The 25,608-nt window shown below is 38.5% G+C and overlaps 1 non-coding gene across 1 annotated transcript; it reads right to left on the bottom strand.

The window, feature by feature from the left end:
- Positions 1–249: 249 nt before the first annotated feature.
- On the bottom strand, positions 250–1,367 carry LOC106607567 (uncharacterized). Its single transcript, XR_014379552.1, has 4 exons — positions 1,336–1,367; positions 1,174–1,235; positions 765–878; positions 250–418 (listed from the first exon to the last, which is right to left on the bottom strand). It is a non-coding gene; the product is annotated as an uncharacterized LOC106607567 (transcript).
- Between the last annotated feature and the right edge of the window lie 24,241 nt (positions 1,368–25,608).

Genomic DNA, 25,608 nt, shown 5'->3' with positions numbered 1-25,608 from the left:
ACACCCACAGAGATCATTAACCTCCATTTGGATGGAGATATCTCTCTCATCAGAACAGAGATCATTAACCTCCATTTGGACGGAGATATCTCTCTCATCAGAAAAGAGATCATTAACCTCCATTTGGATGGAGATATCTCCCTCATCAGAACAGAAATCATTAACCTCCATTTGGATGATAGATATCTCTCTCATATATGGTGTGTATGCGTGTGGTTTACGGTTAGCGCGCGTCGTTGTGTGTGTGTGTGTGTGTGTGTGTGTGTGTGTGTGTGTGTGTGTGTGTGTGTGTGTGTGTTCACCACTGAATTCCTTCTCCAGGTAGATCATAAACTCTCGTCTTCCCATCGAGTCGTTCAGAAGTTCTATGAAGCTGAAACTCCACCGCTCCACTCTCAGCCTGGTTGGAGTGTCCACCCTACACACACACACACACACACACACACACACACACACACACACACACACACACACACACACACACACACACACACACAGACACAGACACACACACACCACACACACACAGACACACACACATGTTTTAAGTGTTAGGTGTGTATGCATGTGGGTTACTGTGGTTTACGGTTAGTGTGTGTGTGTGTGTGTGTGTGTGTGTGTGTGTGTGTGTGTGTGTGTGTGTATGCATGTGGGTTACTGTGTGTGTGTGTGTGTGTGTGTGTGTGTGTGTGTGGTGTGTGTGTGTGTGTGTGTGTGTGTGTGTGTGTGTGTGTGTGTGTGTGTGTGTGTGTGTGTGTTTTTACATGTCAGTGTTGATGGTCCAGTGTGAGGTGTCGTCAGAGATCCAGGGGTTGCTAGGGAGACAGCCTGACATGATGGGGTCATGGTGGAGATACTGCTCACTGTACTTCATGAAGCTACACACACACACACACACACACACACACACACACACACACACACACACACACACACACACACACACACAGACACAGACACACACACACACACATGTTTTAAGTGTTAGGTGTGTATGCATGTGGGTTACTGTGGTTTACGGTTAGTGTGGTGTGTGTGTGTGTGTGGTGTGTGTGTGTGTGTGTGTGTATGCATGTGGGTTACTGTGTGTGTGTGTGTGTGTGTGTGTGTGTGTGTGTGTGTGTGGTGTGTGTGTGGTGTGTGTGTGTGTGTGTGTGTGTGTGTGTACCATACCTCTCAAGACAGATGGAGGACTTGACACGGTTTCTCCCCAGAGCTCTTCTACTGTGTTCAATCTGTAACCATCACACACACACACACACACACACACACTGTCAGAATAACAGTTGTTTGTTACAGTAGTAGAGACAGAATTTGTTATGTTGAGCTGTTTACCTCTCTCTTGTAGTGGTCAGTGTTCTGGTCTGGAGAGAAGAGGAGGAGGAGACAGAGAGAGGGGGAGACAGTGAGAGGAGGAGGAGACAGTGGAGAGGAGGAGGGAGGAGACAGAGAGAGGAGGAGGAGACAGTGAGAGGGGGAGGAAGAGACAGTGAGAGGAGGAGGAGACAGTGAGGGGGAGAGACAGTGAGAGGAGGAGGAGACAGTGAGAGGGGGAGACAGAGAGAGGGGGAGGAAGAGACAGTGAGAGGAGGAGGAGACAGTGAGAGGGGGAGACAGTGAGAGGAGGGGGAGACAGTGAGAGGAGGAGGAGGAGACAGAGAGAGGAGGAGGAGAAGAGAGAGAGGGGGAGGAAGAGACAGAGAGAGGAGGAGGAGAGAGAGGGGGAGAAAGAGACAGAGAGAGGAGGAGGAAGAGAAGGGAGAGGAGGAGACAGTGAGAGGAGGAGGAGGAGACCGTGAGAGGGGGAGGAAGAGACAGTGAGAGGGGGAGGAAGAGACAGTGAGAGGGGGAGACAGTGAGAGGAGGAGGAGGAGACAGAGAGAGGAGGAGGAGGAGAGAGAGAGGGGAGGAAGAGACAGAGAGAGGAGGAGGAAGAGACAGTGAGAGGGGGAGGAGGAGACAGTGAGAGAAGGAGGAGGAGACAGTGAGAGGAGGAGGAGGAGACAGTGAGAGGAGGAGACAGAGAGAGGAGGAGGAGGAGGAGACAGAGGTGGAGGAAGTGAGAGTCTTTAGTGAGTACTCATAATAAACACATTGGGGTTGTCATTTGTAAGTACAGTCAGTGTTAGTCACTATTGTAACTACAGTTGGTGTTACTATGGTGATGACAGACAGTAAGTTACTATGGTGACTAGGTGTTTGTTCTCTGTTAGGAACACTTACTATGGACCTCGCGTGCAGCACAGAGAGAGATGGAGAGAAGATAGTGAGAGATATAATGGAGGGAGAGAGAGGAGAGAGATGGAGAGAGAGAAGGGGAGAGGGAGAGAAGGGGAGAGAGGAGAGAGAAAAGGGGAGAGGGAGAGAAGGGGAGAGTGGAGAGAGAGATAGAGATAGAGATGAAGAGAGGAGAGCGATATGGAAAGAGGAGAGAGAAAAGGGGAGAGAGGAGAGAGATGGAGAGCGATATGGAAAGAGGAGAGAGAAAAGGGGAGAGAAGAGGGAGAAAAGGGGAGAGAGGAGGGAGAGAGAGAATGGTGAAAGAGAGAAGGAGAAAGAAAGATGAAGAGAGAGGGGAGAGAGAGAGAGGAGAAAGAGAGAGAGAGGAGAGAGACATGGAGAGAGAGACAGACATGGAGAGAGAGCGAAAGAGAAAGTGAGAGAGAGAGACAGAGAAGGACAGAGAGAAGGAGAGAATTTAGTTTTATTACTGAGCAACATGTTTCAGGTTATGAGTGATTATTGAGGTCAAGGGTCAGAGTTCCAGGTTACTGACCAGTGTGACTCGGGAGCTGAGGACGTTGCATCTCTCAGGTCCCAGATCCAACAGGTCAAAGGCTCCTGGCTGCAAAACACACACATTTTAATTGTATTTATTTATTTCACCTTTATTTAATAACCAGGTCGGCCAGTTGAGAACTAGTTCTCATTTATAACTGCGACCTGGCCAAGATAAAGCAAAGCAGTGCGAGAGATGGTCCAGATTGTCTAGCCCGGCTGATTTGTAGGGATCCAGATTCTGCAGCTCTTTCAGAACATCGGCTATTTGGATTTGGGTGAAGGAGAAGCACGGGGGGAGGCCTGGGCAAGTTGCTGCAAGGGATATCCTGATTGAAAACAGAAGAGCTGTATATTTAGAGGGCAAGTTGGTCAGGATGATATCTAAGAGGGTGTCCATGGTTTAGGATTTAGGGTTGTACCTGGTGGGTTCCTTGATAATTTGTGTGAGATTGAGGGCATCTAGCTTAGATTGTAGGATGGCCGGGGTGTTAAGCATGTCCCTGTTTAGATCACCTAGCAGCATGAGCTCTGAAGATAAATGGGGGGGCAATCAATTCACATATGGTGTCCAGGGCACAGCTGGGGGCTGATGGAGGTCTATAACAAGCGGCAACGGTGAGAGACTTGTTTCTGGAAAGGTGGATTTTTAAAAGTAGAAGCTTGAATTGTTTGGGAACAGACCTGGATAGTATGACAGGACTCTGCAGTAGATTGCAACTCCACCCCCTTTGGAAGTTATATCTTGGCGGAAAATGTTGTAGTTAGGGATGGAATTTTCAGGGTTTTTGGTGGCCTTCCTAAGCCAGGATTCAGACACGGCAAGGACATCAGGGTTGGCGGAGTGTGCTAAGGGAGTGAATAAAACAAACTTAGGAGGAGGCTTCTGATGTTAACATGCATGAAACCAAGGCTTTTACGGTTACAGAAGTCAACAAATGAGAGCGCCTGGGGAATGGGAGTGGTGCAGGGGGCTGCAGGGCCTGGGTTAACCTCTACATCACCAGAGGAGGAGGAGGATAAGGGTACGGCTAAAGGCTATAAGAACCTGGGGAATGGGAGCTGTGCAGGGGGCTGCAGGGCCTGGGTTAACCTCTACATCACCAGAAGAGGAGTAGGATAAGGGTACGGCTAAAGGCTATAAGAACCTGTCGTCTGGTGCGTTCGGAACAGAGAATAAAAGGAGCCGGTATCTGGGCGTGGGAGAATAGATTCAGGGCATAATGTACAGACAAAGGTATGGTAGGATGTGAATACAGTGGAGGTAAACCAAGGCATTGAATGACGATGAGAGTGGTTTTGTCTATAGAGGAACCAGTTAAGCCAGGTGTGGTCACCGCATGTGTGGGAGGTGGAACAAAAGGCCTAGCTAAGGCATATTGAGCAGGGCTGGAGGCTCTACAGTGAAATAAGACAATAATCACTAACCAAAACAGCAATAGACAAGGCATATTGACATTAGGGAGAGGCCAAGGCATATTGACATTAGGGTTAGGACATTAGGACATCAGGGTTAGGACATTAGGGAGAGGCCAAGGCATATTGACATTAGGGAGAGGCCAAGGCATATTGACATTAGGGTTAAGACATTAGAGAGAGGGTTAGGACATTAGGGTTAGGACATTAGGGTTAGGACATTAGGGTTAGGACATTAGAGTTAGGACATTAGGGAGAGGGTTAGGACATTAGGGAGAGGACATTAGGGTTAGGACATTAGGGAGAGGGTTAGGACATTAGGGTTAGGACATTAGGGAGAGGGTTAGGACATTAGGGTTAGGACATTAGGGTTAGGACATTAGGGTTAAGACATTAGGGTTAGGACATTAGGGAGAGGGTTAGGACATTAGGGTTAGGACATTAGGGTTAGGACATTAGGGTTAGGACATTAGGGAGAGGGTTAGGACATTAGGGTTAGAACATTAGGAAGAGGACATTAGGGTTAGGACATTAGGGAGAGGACATTAGGGTTAGGACATTAGGGAGAGGGTTAGGACATTAGGGAGAGGGTTAGGACATTAGGGTTAGGACATTAGATAGAGGGTTAGGACATTAGGGTTAGGACATTAGGGAGAGGGTTAGGACATTAGGGTTAGGACATTAGGGAGAGGGTTAGGACATTAGGGTTAGGACATTAGGGAGAGGGTTAGGACATTAGGGTTAGGACATTAGGGTTAGGACATTAGGGTTAGGACATTAGGGTTAAGACATTAGGGTTAGGACATTAGGGAGAGGGTTAGGACATTAGGGTTAGGACATTAGGGTTAGGACATTAGGGTTAGGACATTAGGGAGAGGGTTAGGACATTAGGGTTAGGACATTGGGGTTAGGACATTAAGGTTAGGACATTAGGGAGAGGGTTAGGACATTAGGGTTAGGATATTAGGGAGAGGGTTAGGATATTAGGGTTAGGACATTAAGGAGAGGACATTAGGGTTAGGACATTAGGGAGAGGATTAGGACATTAGGGTTAGGACATTAGGGAGAGGACATTAGGGTTAGGACATTAGGGAGAGGGTTAGGACATTAGGGTTAGGACATTAGGGTTAGGACATTAGGGCTAGGACATTAGGGTTAGGACATTAGGGTTAGGACATTAGGGAGAGGGTTAGGACATTAGGGTTAGGACATTAGGGAGAGGGTTAAGACATTATGGTTAGGACAATAGGGTTAGGACATTAGGGAAAGGGTTAGGACATTAGGGAGAGGGTTAGGACATTAGGGTTAGGACATTAGGGTTAGGACATTAGGGACAGGGTTAGGACATTAGGGTTAGGATATTAGGGTTAGGGCATTAGGGAGAGGGTTAGGACATTAGGGTTAGGACATTAGGGACAGTGTTAGGACATTAGGGTTAGGACATTAGGGAGAGGGTTAGGACATTAGGGTTAGGACATTAGGGTTAGGACATTAGGGTTAGGACATTAGGGTTAAGACATTAGGGTTAGGACATTAGGGAGAGGGTTAGGACATTAGGGTTAGGACATTAGGGTTAGGACATTAGGGTTAGGACATTAGGGAGAGGGTTAGGACATTAGGGTTAGGACATTAGGGTTAGGACATTAGGGAGAGGGTTAGGACATTAGGGTTAGGACATTAGGGAGAGGGTTAGGACATTAGGGTTAGGACATTAGGGACAGTGTTAGGACATTAGGGTTAGGACATTAGGGTTAGGACATTAGGGTTAGGACATTAGGGTTAAGACATTAGGGAGAGGGTTAGGACATTAGGGTTAGGACATTAGGGTTAGGACATTAGGGAGAGGGTTAGGACATTAGGGTTAGGACATTAGGGTTAGGACATTAGGGAGAGGGTTAGGACATTAGGGTTAGGATATTAGGGAGAGGGTTAGGACATTAGGGTTAGGACATTAAGGAGAGGACATTAGGGTTAGGACATTGGGGAGAGGGTTAGGACATTAGGGTTAGGACATTAGAGTTAGGACATTAGGGCTAGGACATTAGGGTTAGGACATTAGGGTTAGGACATTAGGGCTAGGACATTAGGGTTAGGACATTAGGGTTAGGACATTAGGGAGAGGGTTAGGACATTAGGGTTAGGACATTAGGGAGAGGGTTAAGACATTATGGAGAGGGTTAGGACATTAGGGTTAGGACATTAGGGAAAGGGTTAGGACATTAGGGTTAGGATATTAGGGAGAGGGTTAGGACATTAGGGTTAGGACATTAAGGAGAGGACATTAGGGTTAGGACATTGGGGAGAGGGTTAGGACATTAGGGTTAGGACATTAGGGTTAGGACATTAGGGTTAGGACATTAGGGTTAGGACATTAGGGTTAGGACATTAGGGCTAGGACATTAGGGTTAGGACATTAGGGTTAGGACATTAGGGAGAGGGTTAGGACATTAGGGTTAGGACATTAGGGAGAGGGTTAGGACATTAGGGTTAGGACATTAGGGAAAGGGTTAGGACATTAGGGAGAGGGTTAGGACATTAGGGTTAGGACATTAGGGTTAGGACATTAGGGACAGGGTTAGGACATTAGGGTTAGGATATTAGGGTTAGGACATTAGGGAGAGGGTTAGGACATTAGGGTTAGGACATTAGGGTTAGGGCATTAGGGAGAGGGTTAGGACATTAGGGAGAGGACATTAGGGTTAGGACATTAGGGAGAAGACATTAGGGTTAGGACATTAGGGAGAGGTTTAGGACATTAGGGTTAGGACATTAGGGAGAGGGTTAGGACATTAGGGAGAGGACATTCGGGTTAGGACATTAGGGTTAGGACATTAGGATTAGGACATTAGGGTTAGGACATTAGGGAGAGACACTAGCTGGCTAGCTAGCTGGAGACACAGCTATTCAGACAGCTACTACGCTAGGCTAGCTGGAAACACAGTTATTCAGACAGCTACTACGCTAGGCTAGCTGGAAACACAGTTATTCAGACAGCTACTACGCTAGGCTATCTGGAGTCACAGTTATTCAGACAGCTACTACGCTAGGCTAGCTGGAGACACAGCTATTCAGACAGCTACTATGCTAGGCTAGCTGGAGACACAGCTATTCAGACAGCTACTACGCTAGGCTAGCTGGAAACACAGTTATTCAGACAGCTACTACGCTAGGCTAGCTGGAAACACAGTTATTCAGACAGCTACTACGCTAGGCTAGCTGGAGTCACAGTTATTCAGACAGCTACTACGCTAGGCTAGCTGGAGACACAGTTATTCAGACAGCTACTACGCTAGGCTTGCTGGAGACACAGTTATTCAGACAGCTACTACGCTAGGCTAGCTGGAAACACAGTTATTCAGACAGCTACTACGCTAGGCTAGCTGGAGACACAGCTATTCAGACAGCTACTACGCTAGGCTAGCTGGAGACACAGCTTTTCAGACAGCTACTACGCTAGGCTAGCTGGAGACACAGCGATTCAGACAGCTACTACGCTAGGCTAGCTGGAGACACAGCGATTCAGACAGCTACCAGGCCGGGGCTAGCAGATGGGCCTCTGGGGACGTCGCAATGGAAAATCCTGTTGAAACCACCTCGGGCGATTACGTTGGCAGACCAGTCGTGATGGATCGGCGGGGCTCCGTGTCGACAGTAAAGGGTCCAGGCCAATTGGCAAAGAGGTATTGTAGCCCAAGAATTAGCTGATGGACCTCTTCAGCTAGCCGGGAGATGGGCCTAGCTCGAGGCTAGCTCCAGGCTAACCGGTGCTTGTTTCGCGACAGAGACGTTAGCCAGGAGTAGCCACTCGGATAGCAGCTAGCTAGCTGCGATGATCCGGTGTAAAGGTTCAGAGCTTGCTGTAGGAATCCGGAGATGTGTTAGAGAAAAAGCAGTCCGATATGCACTGGGTTGATATCACGCTGTACAGACTGGCAGGAATTGACCTGGCTGAGGCTGACTGAGTTAAATTAATGGTGATGACCGTTAGCAGTGGCTAACTGACTACTAGCTAGTAGCTAGTTAGCAGGCTAGCTGCTGATGGGGGTTCTGGTTCTAAAGTGTAAAAATAGCAGATCCGTACCACATTGGGTGAGGCGGGTTGCCGGAGAGTATTTTCAGTCCGTAGATGGAAATTGATATTAAAAATATATAGAAAATATATACAAAGAAAACAATATATACAGTCGTGGCCAAAAGTTTTGAGAACGACAGAAATATTAATTTCCACAAAGTTTGCTGCTTCAGTGTCTTTAGATATTTTTGTCAGATGTTACTATGGAATACTGAAGTATAATTACAAGCATTTCATAAGTGTCAAAGGCTTTTATTGACAATTACATGAAGTTGATGCTAAGAGTCAATATTTGCAGTGTTGACCCTTCTTTTTCAAGACCTCTGCAATCCGCCCTGGCATGCTGTCAATTAACTTCTGGACCACATCCTGACTGATGGCAGCCCATTCTTGCATAATCAAAGCTTGGAGTTTGTCAGAATATGTGGGTTTTTGTTTGTCCACCCGCCTCTTGAGGATTGACCACAAATTCTCAATGGGATTAAGGTCTGGGGAGTTTCCTGGCCATGGACCCAAAATATCGATGTTTTGTTCCGCGAGCCACTTAGTTATCACTTTTGCCTTATGGCAAGGTGCTCCATCATGCTGGAAAAGGCATTGTTCGTCACCAAACTGTTCCTGGATGGTTGGGAGAAGTTGCTCACGGAGGATGTGTTGGTACCATTCTTTATTCATGGTTGTATTCTTAGGCCAAATTGTGAGTGAGCCCACTCCCTTGGCTGAGAAGCAACCCCACACATGAATGGCCTCAGGATGCTTTACTGTTGGCATGACACAGGACTGATGGTAACGCTCACCTTGTCTTCTCCGGACAAGCTTTTTTCCGGATGCCCCAAACAATCGGAAAGGGGATTCATCAAAGAAAATTACTTTACTTCAGTCCTCAGCAATCCAATCCCTGTACCTTTTGCAGAATATCAGTCTGTCCCTGATGTTTTTCCTGGAGAGAAGTGGCTTCTTTGCTGCCCTTCTTGACACCAGGCCATCCTCCAAAAGTCTTTGCCTCATTGTGCGTGCAGATGCGCTCACACCTGCCTGCTGCCATTCCTGAACAAGCTCTGTACTGGCGGTGCCCTGATCCCGCAGCTGAATCAACTTTAGGAGATGGTCCCGGCGCTTGCTGGACTTTCTTGGGCGCCCTGAAGCCTTCTTCACAACAATTGAACCGCTCTCCTTGAAGTTCTTGATGATCCGATAAATGGTTGATTTAGGTGCAATCTTACTGGCAGCAATATCCTTGCCTGTGAAGCTCTTTTTGTGCAAAGCAATGATGACGGCACATGTTTCCTTGCAGCTAACCATGGTTGACAGAGGAAGAACAATGATTCCAAGCACCACCCTCCTTTTGAAGCTTCCAGTCTGTTTTTTCAAACTCAATCAGCATGACAGAGAGATCTCCAGCCTTGTCCTCGTCAACACTCACACCTGTGTTAACGAGAGAATCACTGACATGATGTCAGCTGGTCCTTTTGTGGCAGGGCTGAAATGCAGTGGAAATGTTTTTTTGGGGATTCAGTTCATTTGCATGGCAAAGAGGGACTTTGCAATTAATTGCAATTCATCTGATCACTCTTCATAACATTAGGGAGTTTATGCAAATTCCCATCATACAAACTGAGGCAGCAGACTTTGTGAAAATGTATATTTGTGTGTCATTCTCAAAACTTTTGGCCACGACTGTACATGGGATGGGACGGGACAAGACAAAAACACACACACACACACACACACACACACACACAAACACACACACACACACACACACACACACACACACACACACACACACACACACACACACACACACACACACACACACACACACACACACACACACACACACACAGTCAGCCAGCCAGCCAGCCAGCCAGCCAGCCAGCCAGCCAGCCAGCTAGCTAGCTAGCTCTGAGAGAGAGTGTGAGCACTTAGCCCTGGTCATGTTTTCCACTCTATTTCCTCCATCTTTATTCCCTCCATTCTCTCCTTTCCTCTCCTCCTCACTCTTTAATTCATGAGAATTATGGAACAGAAGAGAGAGTGCACTCTCCACTCTCGCCTCCTCACCTTCTCTCCTCTCCTCATCTCCCTCCCCTCCACTCTCTCCTCCTCACCCTCTCACCCACTCTCCTCCTCTCCCTCTCACCCTCTCTCCTCTCCTCATCTCCCTCCCCTCCACTCTCTCCTCCTCTCCCTCTCACCCTCTCTCCTCTCCTCATCTCCCTCCCCTCCACTCTCTCCTCCTCTCCCTCTCACCCTCTCTCCTCTCCTCATCTCCCTCCCCTCCACTCTCTCCTCCCCTCCCTCTATACCCACTCTCCTCCCCTCATCTCACTCCCCTCCACCCTCTCTCCACCTCTCCCTCTCACCTTCTCTCCTCCCCTCATCTTCCTCAACTCCACTCTCTCCTCCCCTCATCTTCCTCAACTCCACTCTCTCCTCCCCTCATCTCACTCCCCTCCACTCTCTCCTCCTTTCCCTCTATACCCTCTCTCCTCCTCTCCCTCTATACCCACTCTCCTCCCCTCATCTCACTCCCCTCCACCCTCTCTCCACCTCTCCCTCTCACCCTCTCTCCTCCCCTCCCTCTCACCCTCTCTCCTCCCCTCCACTGTCTCTCCTCCTCTCCCTCTATACCCTTTCGCCCTCTCTCCTCCCCTCCACTGTCTCCTCCTCTCTCTCTCGCCCTCTCCTCCCCTCATCTCCCTCCCCTCCACTGTCTCCTCCTCTCTCTCTCGCCCTCTCTCCTCCCCTCATCTCCCTCCCCTCCACTGTCTCTCCTCCTTTCCCTCTATACCCTCTCGCCCTCTCTCCTCCCCTCCACTGTCTCCTCCTCTATCTCTCGCCCTCTCTCCTCCCCTCATCTCGCTCTCCTCCCCTCACCTCTCCTCCTTGTCTCTATACCCCCTCTCCTCTCCTCTCCCTCCCTCCCTCTCTACCCTTATATCTATTTTCCAGCTGAAGGTTTTAACAGATGACATCTTAATATTTTGTGTCTGAGACAGTTAAACTGGACTGGGTTAGACTGATCTGGCCTGGGTTAGACTGATCTGGCCTGGGTCTGGGTTAGACTGATCTGGCCTGGGTCTGGGTTAGACTGATCTGGCCTGGGTCTGGGTTCGACTGATCTGGTCTGTAGTAGTACTAGTAGTATAGTAGTAGTAGTAGTAGTAGTAGTAGTAGTAGTAGTAGTAGTAGCAGTATAGCAGTAGTATCAGTGTAGTAGCAGTAGTAGTAATAATAATAGTAGTCTAGTAGTAGTAGTAGAAATAGTAATACATTTACATTTACATTTTAGTCATTTAGCAGACGCTCTTATCCAGAGCGACTTACAGTAGTGAATCCATACATTTCATTTCATGCATTTTTTAAAAATTGTAATAATAAAAAAAGAATTGTACTGGCTCCCCATGGGAATCGAACCCACAACCCTGGCGTTGCACACACCATGCTGGCATTGCAAACACCATGCTCTACCAACTGAGCCACATGGAAGGTATAATAGTTGTAGTATAGTAGTAGTAATATTAGTAGCCGTAGCAGTAGTAGCAGTAATATTAGTAAAATTAGTAGTAGTAGTAGTCATAGTAGTAGTATAATAGTAGTAGCAAAGTAGTAGTATAGTAGCAGTATAGTAGTAGTAGTCATAGTTGTAGTATAGAAGTATAGTTGTAGTATAGTGGTAATATAGTAGTAGTAATAGTAGTAGTAATAGTGGTAGTAGTCTAGCAGTGGTAGTAGTAGTGTAGTAGTATACTAGTAGTATATTAGTAGTAGAAATAGTAATAGTTGTAGTATAGTAGTAGTAAAGTAGTAGTATAGTAGTAGTAATAGTAGTAGTTGTAGTATAGTAGTAGTATAGTAGTCTAGTAGTAGTAGTGTAGTAAAGTAGTAGTATAGTAGTAGTAGTCATAGCATAGTCATAGTATAGTGGTAGTAGTAGCAGTATAGTAATAGTAGTCATAGTTGTAGTATAGAAGTATAGTTGTAGTATAGTGGTAGTATAGTAGTAGTAGTAGTAGTAGTAGTAGTGTAGGTGTCTAGTAGTAGTAGTGTAGTAAAGTAGTAGTATAGTAGTAGAAATTGTAATAGTCGTATTATAGTAGTATAGCATAGTTGTATTATAGTAGTATAGTAGTAGTCCGGTAGTAGTAGTAGTAGTAGTAGTAGTAGTAGTGTAGTAGTCTAGTAGTAGTAGTGTAGTAAAGTAGTAGTTGTAGTAGTAGTAGTGTAGTAGTCTGGTAGTAGTGGTGTAGTAAAGTAGTAGTATAGTAGTAGAAATTGTAATAGTCATATTATAGTAGTATAGTAGTAGTCCGGTAGTAGTACAGTAGTAGTCTAGTAGTAGTATAGTAGTGGTATAGTTGTAGTCCAGTAATAGTATAGTGGCAGTATGGTAGGTAGTAGTAGTAGTATACTAGTAGTAGTATAGTAGTAGTATAGTAGTAGTAGTAGTAGTAGTGTAGTAGTCTAGTAGTAGTAGTGTAGTAAAGTAGTAGTATAGTAGTAGAAATTGTAATAGTCATATTATAGTAGTATAGCATAGTTGTATTATAGTAGTATAGCAGTAGTATAGCAGTAGTATAGTAGTAGTATAGCAGTAGTATAGTAGTAGTATAGTAGTAGTATAGCAGTAGTATAGTATTAGTATAGTGGCCTATTTACACATGGTTTGTTGATCAGCCAGTAGGCTTGCTCCTGACACTCCAGAACGATACGGTCAGCCTTCTTTCTCTGCTTTGAGGCCCTGCACACACAGACACAGAGAGAGACACAGGGTTAGAGAGGTGAGTGTGTGTGTGTGTGTCGGAGTGTGTGTGTGTGTGTGTGTGTGTGTGTGTGTGTGTGTGTGTGTGTGTGTGTGTGTGTGTGTGTGTGTGTGTGTGTGTGGGGGGCGTTACCTGAGCTGTTCTCTAGCCTGCATCACCACAAAGTCCCAGGTGTGGTTAATCCTCTTGTTCAGGACGCTGTAGTTCTCCTGAAGAGGAGAGGAGATCAGAAGGACGGTTAGTGATCCTACTGATGGACAGAGGAGGAGATCAGAAGGACAGCTAGTGATGATCCTACTGATGGACAGAGAGGAGATGAGAAGGACAGAAGGACGGTTAGTGATATCTTACTGACGGACAGAGGAGAGGAGATGAGAAGGACAGAAGGACGGTTAGTGATCCTACTGATGGACAGAGGAGAGGAGATGAGAAGGACAGAAGGACGGTTAGTGATCCTACTGACGGACAGAGGAGAGGAGATCAGAAGGACAGTTAGTGATCCTACTGATGGACAGAGGAGAGGAGATGAGAAGGACAGAAGGACGGTTAGTCATCCTACTGATGGACAGAGGAGATGAGAAGGACAGAAGGACGGTTAGTGATCCTACTGATGGACAGAGGAGAGGCGATGAGAAGGACAGAAGGACGGTTAGTGATCCTGCTGATGGACAGAGGAGAGGAGATGAGAAGGACAAAAGGACGGTTAGTGATCCTACTGATGGACAGAGGAGAGGAGATGAGAAGGACAGAGAACGGTTAGTGATCCTACTGATGGACAGAGGAGAGGAGATGAGAAGGACGGCTAGTGATCCTACTGATGGACAGAGGAGAGGAGATGAGAAGGGCAGAAGGACGGTTAGTGATATCCTACTGACGGACAGAGGAGAGGAGATGAGAAGGACAGAAGGACGGAGGACCCGAGGACGGGAGGGGGGGGCGGGCGGTTAGTGATCCTACTGATGGACAGAGGAGAGGAGATGAGAAAGACAGAAGGACGGTTATTGATCCTACTGATGGACAGACAGACAGTGTAGATAGGAAAGGTTTACTAAAGGTTTAGTAAAGGTTTAGTAAAGGTTTAGTAAAGGTTTACGAAAGGTTTAGTAAAGGGTTAATACAGGTTTAGTAAATGTTTAGTAAAGGGTTAATATAGGTTTAGTAAAGGGTTAATACAGGTTTGGTAAAGGGTTAATACAGGATTAGTAAATGTTTAGTAAAGGGTTAATACAGGTTGAGTAAAGGTTTAGTAAAGGGTTAATACAGGTTTAGTAAATGTTTAGTAAAGGGTTAATACAGGTTTAGTAAAGGGTTAATACAGGTTAGTAAATGTTTAGTAAAGGGTTAATACAGGGTTAGTAAATGTTTAGTAAAGGGTTAACACAGGTTTAGTAAAGGTTTGGTAAATGGTTAATATAAGTTTAGTAAATGTTTAGTAAAGGGTTAATACAGGTTTATTAAAGCTTTAGTAAAGGGGTAATACAAGTTTAGTAAATGTTTAGTAAAGGGTTAATACAGGTTTAGTAAATGTTTAGTAAATGTTTAGTAAAGGGTTAATACAGGTTAGTAAATGTTTTGTAAAGGGTTAATACAGGTTTAGTAAAGGGTTAATACAGGTTTATTAAATGTTTAGTAAAGGGTTAATACAGGTTTAGTAAAGGGTTAATACAGGTTTAGTAAAGGTTTAGTAAAGGGTTAACACAGGTTAGTAAATGTTTAGTAAAGGGTTAATACAGGTTTAGTAAATGTTCAGTAAAGGGTTAATACAGGTTTAGTAAAGGGTTAATACAGCTTTAGTAAAGGGTTAATACAGGTTAGTAAATGTTTAGTAAAGGGTTAATACAGGTTAGTACATTTTTAGTAAAGGGTTAATACAAGTTAGTAAATGTTTAGTAAATGTTTAGTAAAGGGTTAATGCAGGTTTAGTAAATGTTTAGTAAAGGGTTAATACAGGTTTAGTAAAGGGTTAGTAGAGGGTTAATACAGGTTTAGTAAAGGGTTAATACAGGTTTGGTAAAGGGTTAATACAGGATTAGTAAATGTTTAGTAAAGGTTTAGTAAAGGTTTACGAAAGGTTTAGTAAAGGGTTAATACAGGTTTAGTAAATGTTTAGTAAAGGGTTAATATAGGTTTAGTAAAGGGTTAATACAGGTTTGGTAAAGGGTTAATACAGGATTAGTAAATGTTTAGTAAAGGGTTAATACAGGTTGAGTAAAGGTTTAGTAAAGGGTTAATACAGGTTAGTAAATGTTTAGTAAAGGGTTAATACAAGGGTTAGTAAATGTCTTAGTAAAGGGGTTAACACAGGTTTAGTAAAGGTTTGGTAAATGGTTAATATAAGTTTAGTAAATGTTTAGTAAAGGGTTAATACAGGTTTAGTAAAGGTTTAGTAAAGGGGTAATACAAGTTTAGTAAATGTTTAGTAAAGGGTTAATACAGGTTTAGTAAATGTTTAGTAAATGTTTAGTAAAGGGTTAATACAGGTTAGTAAATGTTTTGTAAAGGGTTAATACAGGTTTAGTAAAGGGTTAATACAGGTTTAGTAAAAGGTTAATACAGGTTTAGTAAAGGTTTAGTAAAGGGTTAACACAGGTTAGTAAATGTTTAGTAAAGGGTTAATACAGGTTTAGTAAAGGGGTAATACAGGTTTGGTAAAGGGTTAATACAGGATTAGTAAATGTTTAGTAAAGGTTTAGTAAAGGTTTACGAAAGGTTTAGTAAAGGGTTAATACAGGTTTAGTAAATGTTTAGTAAAGGGTTAATATAGGTTTAGTAAAGGGTTAATACAGGTTTGGTAAAGGGTTAATACAGGATTAGTAAATGTTTAGTAAAGGGTTAATACAGGTTGAGTAAAGGTTTAGTAAAGGGTTAATACAGGTTAGTAAATGTTTAGTAAAGGGTTAATACAGGGTTAGTAAATGTTTAGTAAAGGGTTAACACAGGTTTAGTAAAGGTTTGGTAAATGGTTAATATAAGTTTAGTAAATGTTTAGTAAAGGGTTAATACAGGTTTAGTAAAGGTTTAGTAAAGGGGTAATACAAGTTTAGTAAATGTTTAGTAAAGGGTTAATACAGGTTTAGTAAATGTTTAGTAAATGTTTAGTAAAGGGTTAATACAGGTTAGTAAATGTTTTGTAAAGGGTTAATACAGGTTTAGTAAAGGGTTAATACAGGTTTAGTAAAAGGTTAATACAGGTTTAGTAAAGGTTTAGTAAAGGGTTAACACAGGTTAGTAAATGTTTAGTAAAGGGTTAATACAGGTTTAGTAAATGTTCAGTAAAGGGTTAATACAGGTTTAGTAAAGTGTTAATACAGCTTTAGTAAAGGGTTAATACAGGTTAGTAAATGTTTAGTAAAGGGTTAATACAGGTTAGTACATTTTTAGTAAAGGGTTAATACAAGTTAGTAAATGTTTAGTAAATGTTTAGTAAAGGGTTAATGCAGGTTTAGTAAATGTTTAGTAAAGGGTTAATACAGGTTTAGTAAAGGGTTAGTACAGGGTTAATACAGGTTTAGTAAAGGTTTGGTAAAGGGTTAATACAGGTTTAGTAAATGTTTAGTAAAGGGTTAATACAGGTTTAGTAAAGGTTTAGTAAAGGGTTAATACAGGTTTAGTAAATGTTTAGTAAATGGTTAATACAGGTTTAGTAAAGGGTTAATACAGGTTTAGTAAAGGTTTGGTAATTGGTTAATATAAGTTTAGCAAATGTTTAGTAAAGGGTTAATACAGGTTTAGTAAAGGTTTAGTAAAGGGGTAATACAGGTTTAGTAAATGTTTAGTAAAGGGTCAATACAGGTTTAGTAAATGTTTAGTAAATGTTTAGTAAAGGGTTAATACAGGTTAGTAAATGTTTTGTAAAGGGTTAATACAGGTTAGTAAATGTTTAGTAAAGGGTTAAAACAGGTTTAGTAAAGGGTTAATACAGGTTTATTAAATGTTTAGTAAAGAGTTAATACAGGTAAGGTAAATGTTTAGTAAAGGGTTAATACAGGTTTAGTAAAGGGTTAATACAGGTTTGGTAAAGGGTTAATACAGGTTTAGTAAATGTTTAGTAAAGGGTTAATACAGGTTGAGTAAAGGTTTAGTAAAGGGTTAATACAGGTTTAGTAAATGTTTAGTAAAGGGTTAATACAGGTTAGTAAACGTTTAGTAAAGGGTTAATATAGGGTTAGTAAATGTTTAGTAAAGGGTTAATACAGGTTTAGTAAAGGGTTAATACAGGTTTAGTAAAGGGTTAATACAGGTTTATTAAATGTTTAGTAAAGGGTTAATACAGGTTTAGTAAAGGTTTAGTAAAGGGTTAACACAGGTTAGTAAATGTTTAGTAAAGGGTTAATACAGGTTTAGTAAATGTTTAGTAAAGGGTTAATACAGGTTTAGTAAAGGGTTAATACAGCTTTAGTAAAGGGTTAATACAGGATGGTAAATGTTTAGTAAAGGGTTAATACAGGTTAGTACATTTTTAGTAAAGGGTTAATACAAGTTAGTAAATGTTTAGTAAATGTTTAGTAAAGGGTTAATACAGGTTTAGTAAATGTTTAGTAAAGGGTTAATACAGGTTTAGTAAAGGGTTAATACAGGTTAGTACATTTTTAGTAAAGGGTTAATACAAGTTAGTAAATGTTTAGTAAATGTTTAGTAAAGGGTTAATACAGGTTTAGTAAATGTTTAGTAAATGGTTAATACAGGTTTAGTAAAGTTTTGGTAAAGGGTTAATACAGGTTTAGTAAATGTTTAGTAAAGGGTTAATACAGGTTTAGTAAAGGGTTAATACAGGTTTAGTAAATGTTTAGTAAATGGTTAATACAGGTTTAGTAAAGGTTTGGTAAAGGGTTAATACAGGTTTAGTAAATGTTTAGTAAAGGGTTAATACAGGTTTAGTAATGGTTTAGTAAAGGGTTAATACAGGTTTAGTAAATGTTTAGTAAATGGTTAATACAGGTTTAGTAAAGGGTTAATACAGGTTTAGTAAAGGTTTGGTAAATGGTTAATATAAGTTTAGTAAATGTTTAGTAAAGGGTTAATACAGGTTTAGTAAAGGTTTAGTAAAGGGGTAATACAGGTTTAGTAAATGTTTAGTAAAGGGTTAATACAGGTTTAGTAAATGTTTAGTAAATGTTTAGTAAAGGGTTAATACAGGTTAGTAAATGTTTTGTAAAGGGTTAATACAGGTTAGTAAATGTTTAGTAAAGGGTTAATACAGGTTTAGTAAAGGGTTAATACAGGTTTATTAAATGTTTAGTAAAGAGTTAATACAGGTTTAGTAAATGTTTAGTAAAGGGTTAATACAGGTTTAGTAAAGGGTTAATACAGGTTTAGTAAAGGATTAATACAGGTTTAGTAAATGTTTAGTAAAGGGTTAATACAGGTTTAGTAAAGGGTTAATACAGGTTTAGTAAAGGGTTAATACAGGTTTAGTAAAGAATTGGTAAATGGTTAATACAGGTTTAGTAAATGTTTAGTAAAGGGTTAATACAGGTTTAGTAAAGGTTTAGTAAATGGTTAATACAGGTTTAGTAAAGGTTTGGTAAATGGTTAATATAAGTTTAGTAAATGTTTAGTAAAGGGTTAATACAGGTTTAGTAAAGGTTTAGTAAATGGTTAATACAGGTTTAGTAAATGTTTAGTAAAGGGTTAATACAGGTTTAGTAAAGGGTTAATACAGGTTTAGTAAATGTTTAGTAAAGGGTTAATACAGGTTTAGTAAATGTTTAGTAAAGGGTTAATACAGGTTTAGTAAATGTTTAGTAAAGGGGTAATACAGGTTTAGTAAATGTTTAGTAAAGGGTTAATACAGGTTTAGTAAATGTTTAGTAAATGTTTAGTAAAGGGTTAATACAGGTAAGTAAATGTTTTGTAAAGGGTTAATACAGGTTAGTAAATGTTTAGTAAAGGGTTAATACAGGTTTAGTAAAGGGTTAATACAGGTTTATTAAATGTTTAGTAAAGAGTTAATACAGGTTTAGTAAATGTTTAGTAAAGGGTTAATACAGGTTTAGTAAAGGGTTAATACAGGTTTAGTAAAGGATTAATACAGGTTTAGTAAATGTTTAGTAAAGGGTTAATACAGGTTTAGTAAATGTTTAGTAAAGGGTTAATACAGGTTTAGTAAAGGGTTAATACAGGTTTAGTAAAGAATTGGTAAATGGTTAATACAGGTTTAGTAAATGTTTAGTAAAGGGTTAATACAGGTTTAGTAAAGGTTTAGTAAATGGTTAATACAGGTTTAGTAAAGGTTTGGTAAATGGTTAATATAAGTTTAGTAAATGTTTAGTAAAGGGTTAATACAGGTTTAGTAAAGGTTTAGTAAAGGGTTAATACAGGTTTAGTAAATGTTTAGTAAAGGGTTAATACAGGTTTAGTAAAGGGTTAATACAGGTTTAGTAAATGTTTAGTAAAGGGTTAATACAGGTTTAGTAAATGTTTAGTAAAGGGTTAATACAGGTTTAGTAAATGTTTAGTAAAGGGGTAATACAGGTTTAGTAAATGTTTAGTAAAGGGTTAATACAGGTTTAGTAAATGTTTAGTAAATGTTTAGTAAAGGGTTAATACAGGTAAGTAAATGTTTTGTAAAGGGTTAATACAGGTTAGTAAATGTTTAGTAAATGGTTAATACAGGTTTATTAAATGTTTAGTAAAGAGTTAATACAGGTTTAGTAAATGTTTAGTAAAGGGTTAATACAGGTTTAGTAAAGGGGTAATACAGGTTTAGTAAATGTTTAGTAAAGGGTTAATACAGGTTTAGTAAATGTTTAGTAAAGGGTTAATACAGGTTTAGTAAATGTTTAGTAAAGGGGTAATACAGGTTTAGTAAATGTTTAGTAAAGGGTTAATACAGGTTTAGTAAATGTTTAGTAAATGTTTAGTAAAGGGTTAATACAGGTAAGTAAATGTTTTGTAAAGGGTTAATACAGGTTAGTAAATGTTTAGTAAATGGTTAATACAGGTTTAGTAAAGGGTTAATACAGGTTTAGTAAAGGTTTGTTAAATGGTTAATATAAGTTTAGTAAATGTTTAGTAAAGGGTTAATACAGGTTTAGTAAAGGTTTAGTAAAGGGGTAATACAGGTTTAGTAAATGTTTAGTAAAGGGTTAATACAGGTTTAGTAAATGTTTAGTAAATGTTTAGTAAAGGGTTAATACAGGTTAGTAAATGTTTTGTAAAGGGTTAATACAGGTTAGTAAATGTTTAGTAAAGGGTTAATACAGGTTTAGTAAAGAGTTTAATACAGGTTTATTAAATGTTTAGTAAAGAGTTAATACAGGTTTAGTAAATGTTTAGTAAAGGGTTAATACAGGTTTAGTAAAGGGTTAATACAGGTTTAGTAAAGGACGGTTAGATGAGGGGCAGGTTTAGTAAATGTTTAGTAAAGGGTTAATACAGGTTTAGTAAAGGTCGTTTAGTAAAGGGTTGGAATACAGGTTTAGTTGAGAAGGGTCGGTTAGTAAAGGTGGGTTAATACAGGTTTAGTAAAGGGTTAATACAGGTTTAGTAAAGGTTTGGTAAATGGTTAATATAAGTTTAGTAAATGTTTAGTAAAGGGTTAATACAGGTTTAGTAAAGGTTTAGTAAAGGATTAATACAGGTTTAGTTAATGTTAGTAAAGGGTTAATACAGGTTTAGTAAAGGGTTAATACAGTTTTAGTAAAGGTTTGGTAAATGGTTAATACAAGTTTAGTAAATGTTTAGTAAAGGGTTAATACAGGTTTAGTAAAGGTTTAGTAAAGGGTTAATACAGGTTTAGTAAATGTTTAGTAAAGGGTTAATACAGGTTTAGTAATGGTTTGGTAAAGGGTTAATACAGGTTTAGTACATTTTTAGTAAAGGGTTAATACAAGTTAGTAAATGTTTAGTAAATGTTTAGTAAAGGGTTAATACAGGTTTAGTAAATGTTTAGTAAAGGGTTAATACAGGTTTAGTAAAGGGTTAATACAGGTTTAGTAAATGTTTAGTAAATGGTTAATACAGGTTTAGTAAATGTTTGGTAAAGGGTTAATACAGGTTTAGTAAATGTTTAGTAAAGGGTTAATACAGGTTTAGTAATGGTTTAGTAAAGGGTTAATACAGGTTTAGTAAATGTTTAGTAAATGGTTAATACAGGTTTAGTAAAGGGTTAATACAGGTTTAGTAAAGGTTTGGTAAATGGTTAATATAAGTTTAGTAAATGTTTAGTAAAGGGTTAATACAGGTTTAGTAAAGGTTTAGTAAAGGGGTAATACAGGTTTAGTAAATGTTTAGTAAAGGGTTAATACAGGTTTAGTAAATGTTTAGTAAAGGGTTAATACAGGTTAGTAAATGTTTAGTAAAGGGTTAATACAGGTTAGTAAATGTTTAGTAAAGGGTTAATACAGGTTTAGTAAAGGGTTAATACAGGTTTATTAAATGTTTAGTAAAGAGTTAATACAGGTAAGGTAAATGTTTAGTAAAGGGTTAATACAGGTTTAGCAAAGGGTTAATACAGGTTTGGTAAAGGGTTAATACAGGTTTAGTAAATGTTTAATACAGGTTGAGTAAAGGTTTAGTAAAGGGTTAATACAGGTTTAGTAAATGTTTAGTAAAGGGTTAATACAGGTTTAGTAAAGGGTTAATACAGATTTAGTAAAGGATTAATACAGGTTTAGTAAATGTTTAGTAAAGGGTTAATACAGGTTTAGTAAAGGGTTAATACAGGTTTATTAAATGTTTAGTAAAGAGTTAATACAGGTTTAGTAAATGTTTAGTAAAGGGTTAATACAGGTTTACTAAAGGGTTAATACAGGTTTAGTAAAGGTTTAGTAAATGGTTAATACAGGTTTAGTAAAGGGTTAATACAGGTTTAGTAAAGGTTTGGTAAATGGTTAATATAAGTTTAGTAAATGTTTAGTAAAGGGTTAATACAGGTTTAGTAAAGGTTTAGTAAAGGGTTAATACAGGTTTAGTAAATGTTTAGTAAAGGGTTAATACAGGTTTAGTAAAGGGTTAATACAGGTTTAGTAAATGTTTAGTAAAGGGTTAATACAGGTTTAGTAAATGTTTAGTAAAGGGTTAATACAGGTTTAGTAAATGTTTAGTAAAGGGGTAATACAGGTTTAGTAAATGTTTAGTAAAGGGTTAATACAGGTTTAGTAAATGTTTAGTAAATGTTTAGTAAAGGGGTAATACAGGTTTAGTAAATGTTTAGTAAAGGGTTAATACAGGTTTAGTAATGGTTTGGTAAAGGGTTAATACAGGTTTAGTAAATTTTTAGTAAAGGGTTAATACAAGTTAGTAAATGTTTAGTAAATGTTTAGTAAAGGGTTAATACAGGTTTAGTAAATGTTTAGTAAAGGGTTAATACAGTTTTAGTAAAGGGTTAATACAGGTTTAGTAAATGTTTAGTAAATGGTTAATACAGGTTTAGTAAATGTTTGGTAAAGGGTTAATACAGGTTTAGTAAATGTTTAGTAAAGGGTTAATACAGGTTTAGTAATGGTTTAGTAAATGGTTAATACAGGTTTAGTAAAGGTTTGATAAATGGTTAATATAAGTTTAGTAAATGTTTAGTAAAGGGTTAATACAGGTTTAGTAAAGGTTTAGTAAAGGGGTAATACAGGTTTAGTAAATGTTTAGTAAAGGGTTAATACAGGTTTAGTAAATGTTTAGTAAATGTTTAGTAAAGGGTTAATACAGGTTAGTAAATGTTTTGTAAAGGGTTAATACAGGTTAGTAAATGTTTAGTAAAGGGTTAATACAGGTTAGTAAACGTTTAGTAAAGGGTTAATATAGGGTTAGTAAATGTTTAGTAAAGGGTTAATACAGGTTTAGTAAAGGGTTAATACAGGTTTAGTAAAGGTTTGGTAAATGGTTAATATAAGTTTAGTAAATGTTTAGTAAAGGGTTAATACAGGTTTAGTAAAGGTTTAGTAAAGGGGTAATACAGGTTTAGTAAATGTTTAGTAAATGTTTAGTAAAGGGTTAATACAGGTAAGTAAATGTTTTGTAAAGGGTTAATACAGGTTAGTAAATGTTTAGTAAATGGTTAATACAGGTTTATTAAATGTTTAGTAAAGAGTTAATACAGGTTTAGTAAATGTTTAGTAAAGGGTTAATACAGGTTTAGTAAAGGGGTAATACAGGTTTAGTAAATGTTTAGTAAAGGATTAATACAGGTTTAGTAAATGTTTAGTAAAGGGTTAATACAGGTTTAGTAAATGTTTAGTAAAGGGTTAATACAGGTTTAGTAAAGGGTTAATACAGGTTTAGTAAAGAATTGGTAAATGGTTAATACAGGTTTAGTAAATGTTTAGTAAAGGGTTAATACAGGTTTAGTAAAGGTTTGGTAAAGGGTTAATACAGGTTTAGTAAATGTTTAGTAAAGGGTTAATACAGGTTTAGTAAAGGTTTAGTAAATGGTTAATACAGGTTTAGTAAAGGGTTAATACAGGTTTAGTAAAGGTTTGGTAAATGGTTAATATAAGTTTAGTAAATGTTTAGTAAAGGGTTAATACAGGTTTAGTAAAGGTTTAGTAAAGGGTTAATACAGGTTTAGTAAATGTTTAGTAAAGGGTTAATACAGGTTTAGTAAAGGGTTAATACAGGATTAGTAAATGTTTAGTAAAGGGTTAATACAGGTTTAGTAAATGTTTAGTAAAGGGGTAATACAGGTTTAGTAAATGTTTAGTAAAGGGTTAATACAGGTTTAGTAAATGTTTAGTAAATGTTTAGTAAAGAGTTAATACAGGTAAGTAAATGTTTTGTAAAGGGTTAATACAGGTTAGTAAATGTTTAGTAAATGGTTAATACAGGTTTATTAAATGTTTAGTAAAGAGTTAATACAGGTTTAGTAAATGTTTAGTAAAGGGTTAATACAGGTTTAGTAAATGTTTAGTAAATGTTTAGTAAAGGGGTAATACAGGTTTAGTAAATGTTTAGTAAAGGGTTAATACAGGTTTAGTAAATGGTTTGGTAAAGGGTTAATACAGGTTTAGTAAAGGTTTAGTAAAGGGTTAACACAGGTTAGTAAATGTTTAGTAAAGGGTTAATACAGGTTTAGTAACTGTTTAGTAAAGGGTTAATACAGGTTTAGTAAAGGGTTAATACAGCTTTAGTAAAGGGTTAATACAGGATAGTAAATGTTTAGTAAAGGGTTAATACAGGTTAGTAAATTTTTAGTAAAGGGTTAATACAAGTTAGTAAATGTTTAGTAAATGTTTAGTAAAGGGTTAATACAGGTTTAGTAAATGTTTAGTAAAGGGTTAATACAGGTTTAGTAAAGGGTTAATACAGGTTTAGTAAATGTTTAGTAAATGGTTAATACAGGTTTAGTAAAGGTTTGGTAAAGGGTTAATACAGGTTTAGTAATGGTTTAGTAAAGGGTTAATACAGGTTTAGTAAATGTTTAGTAAATGGTTAATACAGGTTTAGTAAAGGGTTAATACAGGTTTAGTAAAGGTTTGGTAAATGGTTAATATAAGTTTAGTAAATGTTTAGTAAAGGGTTAATACAGGTTTAGTAAAGGTTTAGTAAAGGGGTAATACAGGTTTAGTAAATGTTTAGTAAAGGGTTAATACAGGTTTAGTAAATGTTTAGTAAATGTTTAGTAAAGGGTTAATACAGGTTAGTAAATGTTTTGTAAAGGGTTAATACAGGTTAGTAAATGTTTAGTAAAGGGTTAATACAGGTTTAGTAAAGGGTTAATACAGGTTTAGTAAATGTTTAGTAAAGGGTTAATACAGGTTTAGTAAATGTTTAGTAAAGGGTTAATACAGGTTTAGTAAAGGGTTAATACAGGTTTAGTAAAGGATTAATACAGGTTTAGTAAATGTTTAGTAAAGGGTTAATACAGGTTTAGTAAAGGGTTAATACAGGTTTAGTAAAGAATTGGTAAATGGTTAATACAGGTTTAGTAAATGTTTAGTAAAGGGTTAATACAGGTTTAGTAAAGGTTTAGTAAATGGTTAATACAGGTTTAGTAAAGGGTTAATACAGGTTTAGTAAAGAATTGGTAAATGGTTAATACAGGTTTAGTAAATGTTTAGTAAAGGGTTAATACAGGTTTAGTAAAGGTTTAGTAAATGGTTAATACAGGTTTAGTAAAGGGTTAATACAGGTTTAGTAAAGGTTTGGTAAATGGTTAATATAAGTTTAGTAAATGTTTAGTAAAGGGTTAATACAGGTTTAGTAAAGGTTTAGTAAAGGGGTAATACAGGTTTAGTAAATGTTTAGTAAAGGGTTAATACAGGTTTAGTAAATGTTTAGTAAAGGGTTAATACAGGTTTAGTAAAGGGTTAATACAGGTTTAGTAAATGTTTAGTAAATGGTTAATACAGGTTTAGTAAAGGTTTGGTAAAGGGTTAATACAGGTTTAGTAAATGTTTAGTAAAGGGTTAATACAGGTTTAGTAATGGTTTAGTAAAGGGTTAATACAGGTTTAGTAAATGTTTAGTAAATGGTTAATACAGGTTTAGTAAAGGGTTAATACAGGTTTAGTAAAGGTTTGGTAAATGGTTAATATAAGTTTAGTAAATGTTTAGTAAAGGGTTAATACAGGTTTAGTAAAGGTTTAGTAAAGGGGTAATACAGGTTTAGTAAATGTTTAGTAAAGGGTTAATACAGGTTTAG

Source organism: Salmo salar, chromosome 12, assembly GCF_965601325.2.
Source record: "Salmo salar chromosome 12, fSalSal1, whole genome shotgun sequence".
Classification (NCBI taxonomy): domain Eukaryota; kingdom Metazoa; phylum Chordata; class Actinopteri; order Salmoniformes; family Salmonidae; genus Salmo; species Salmo salar.
This window is presented reverse-complemented; position numbering and strand designations above follow the sequence as displayed.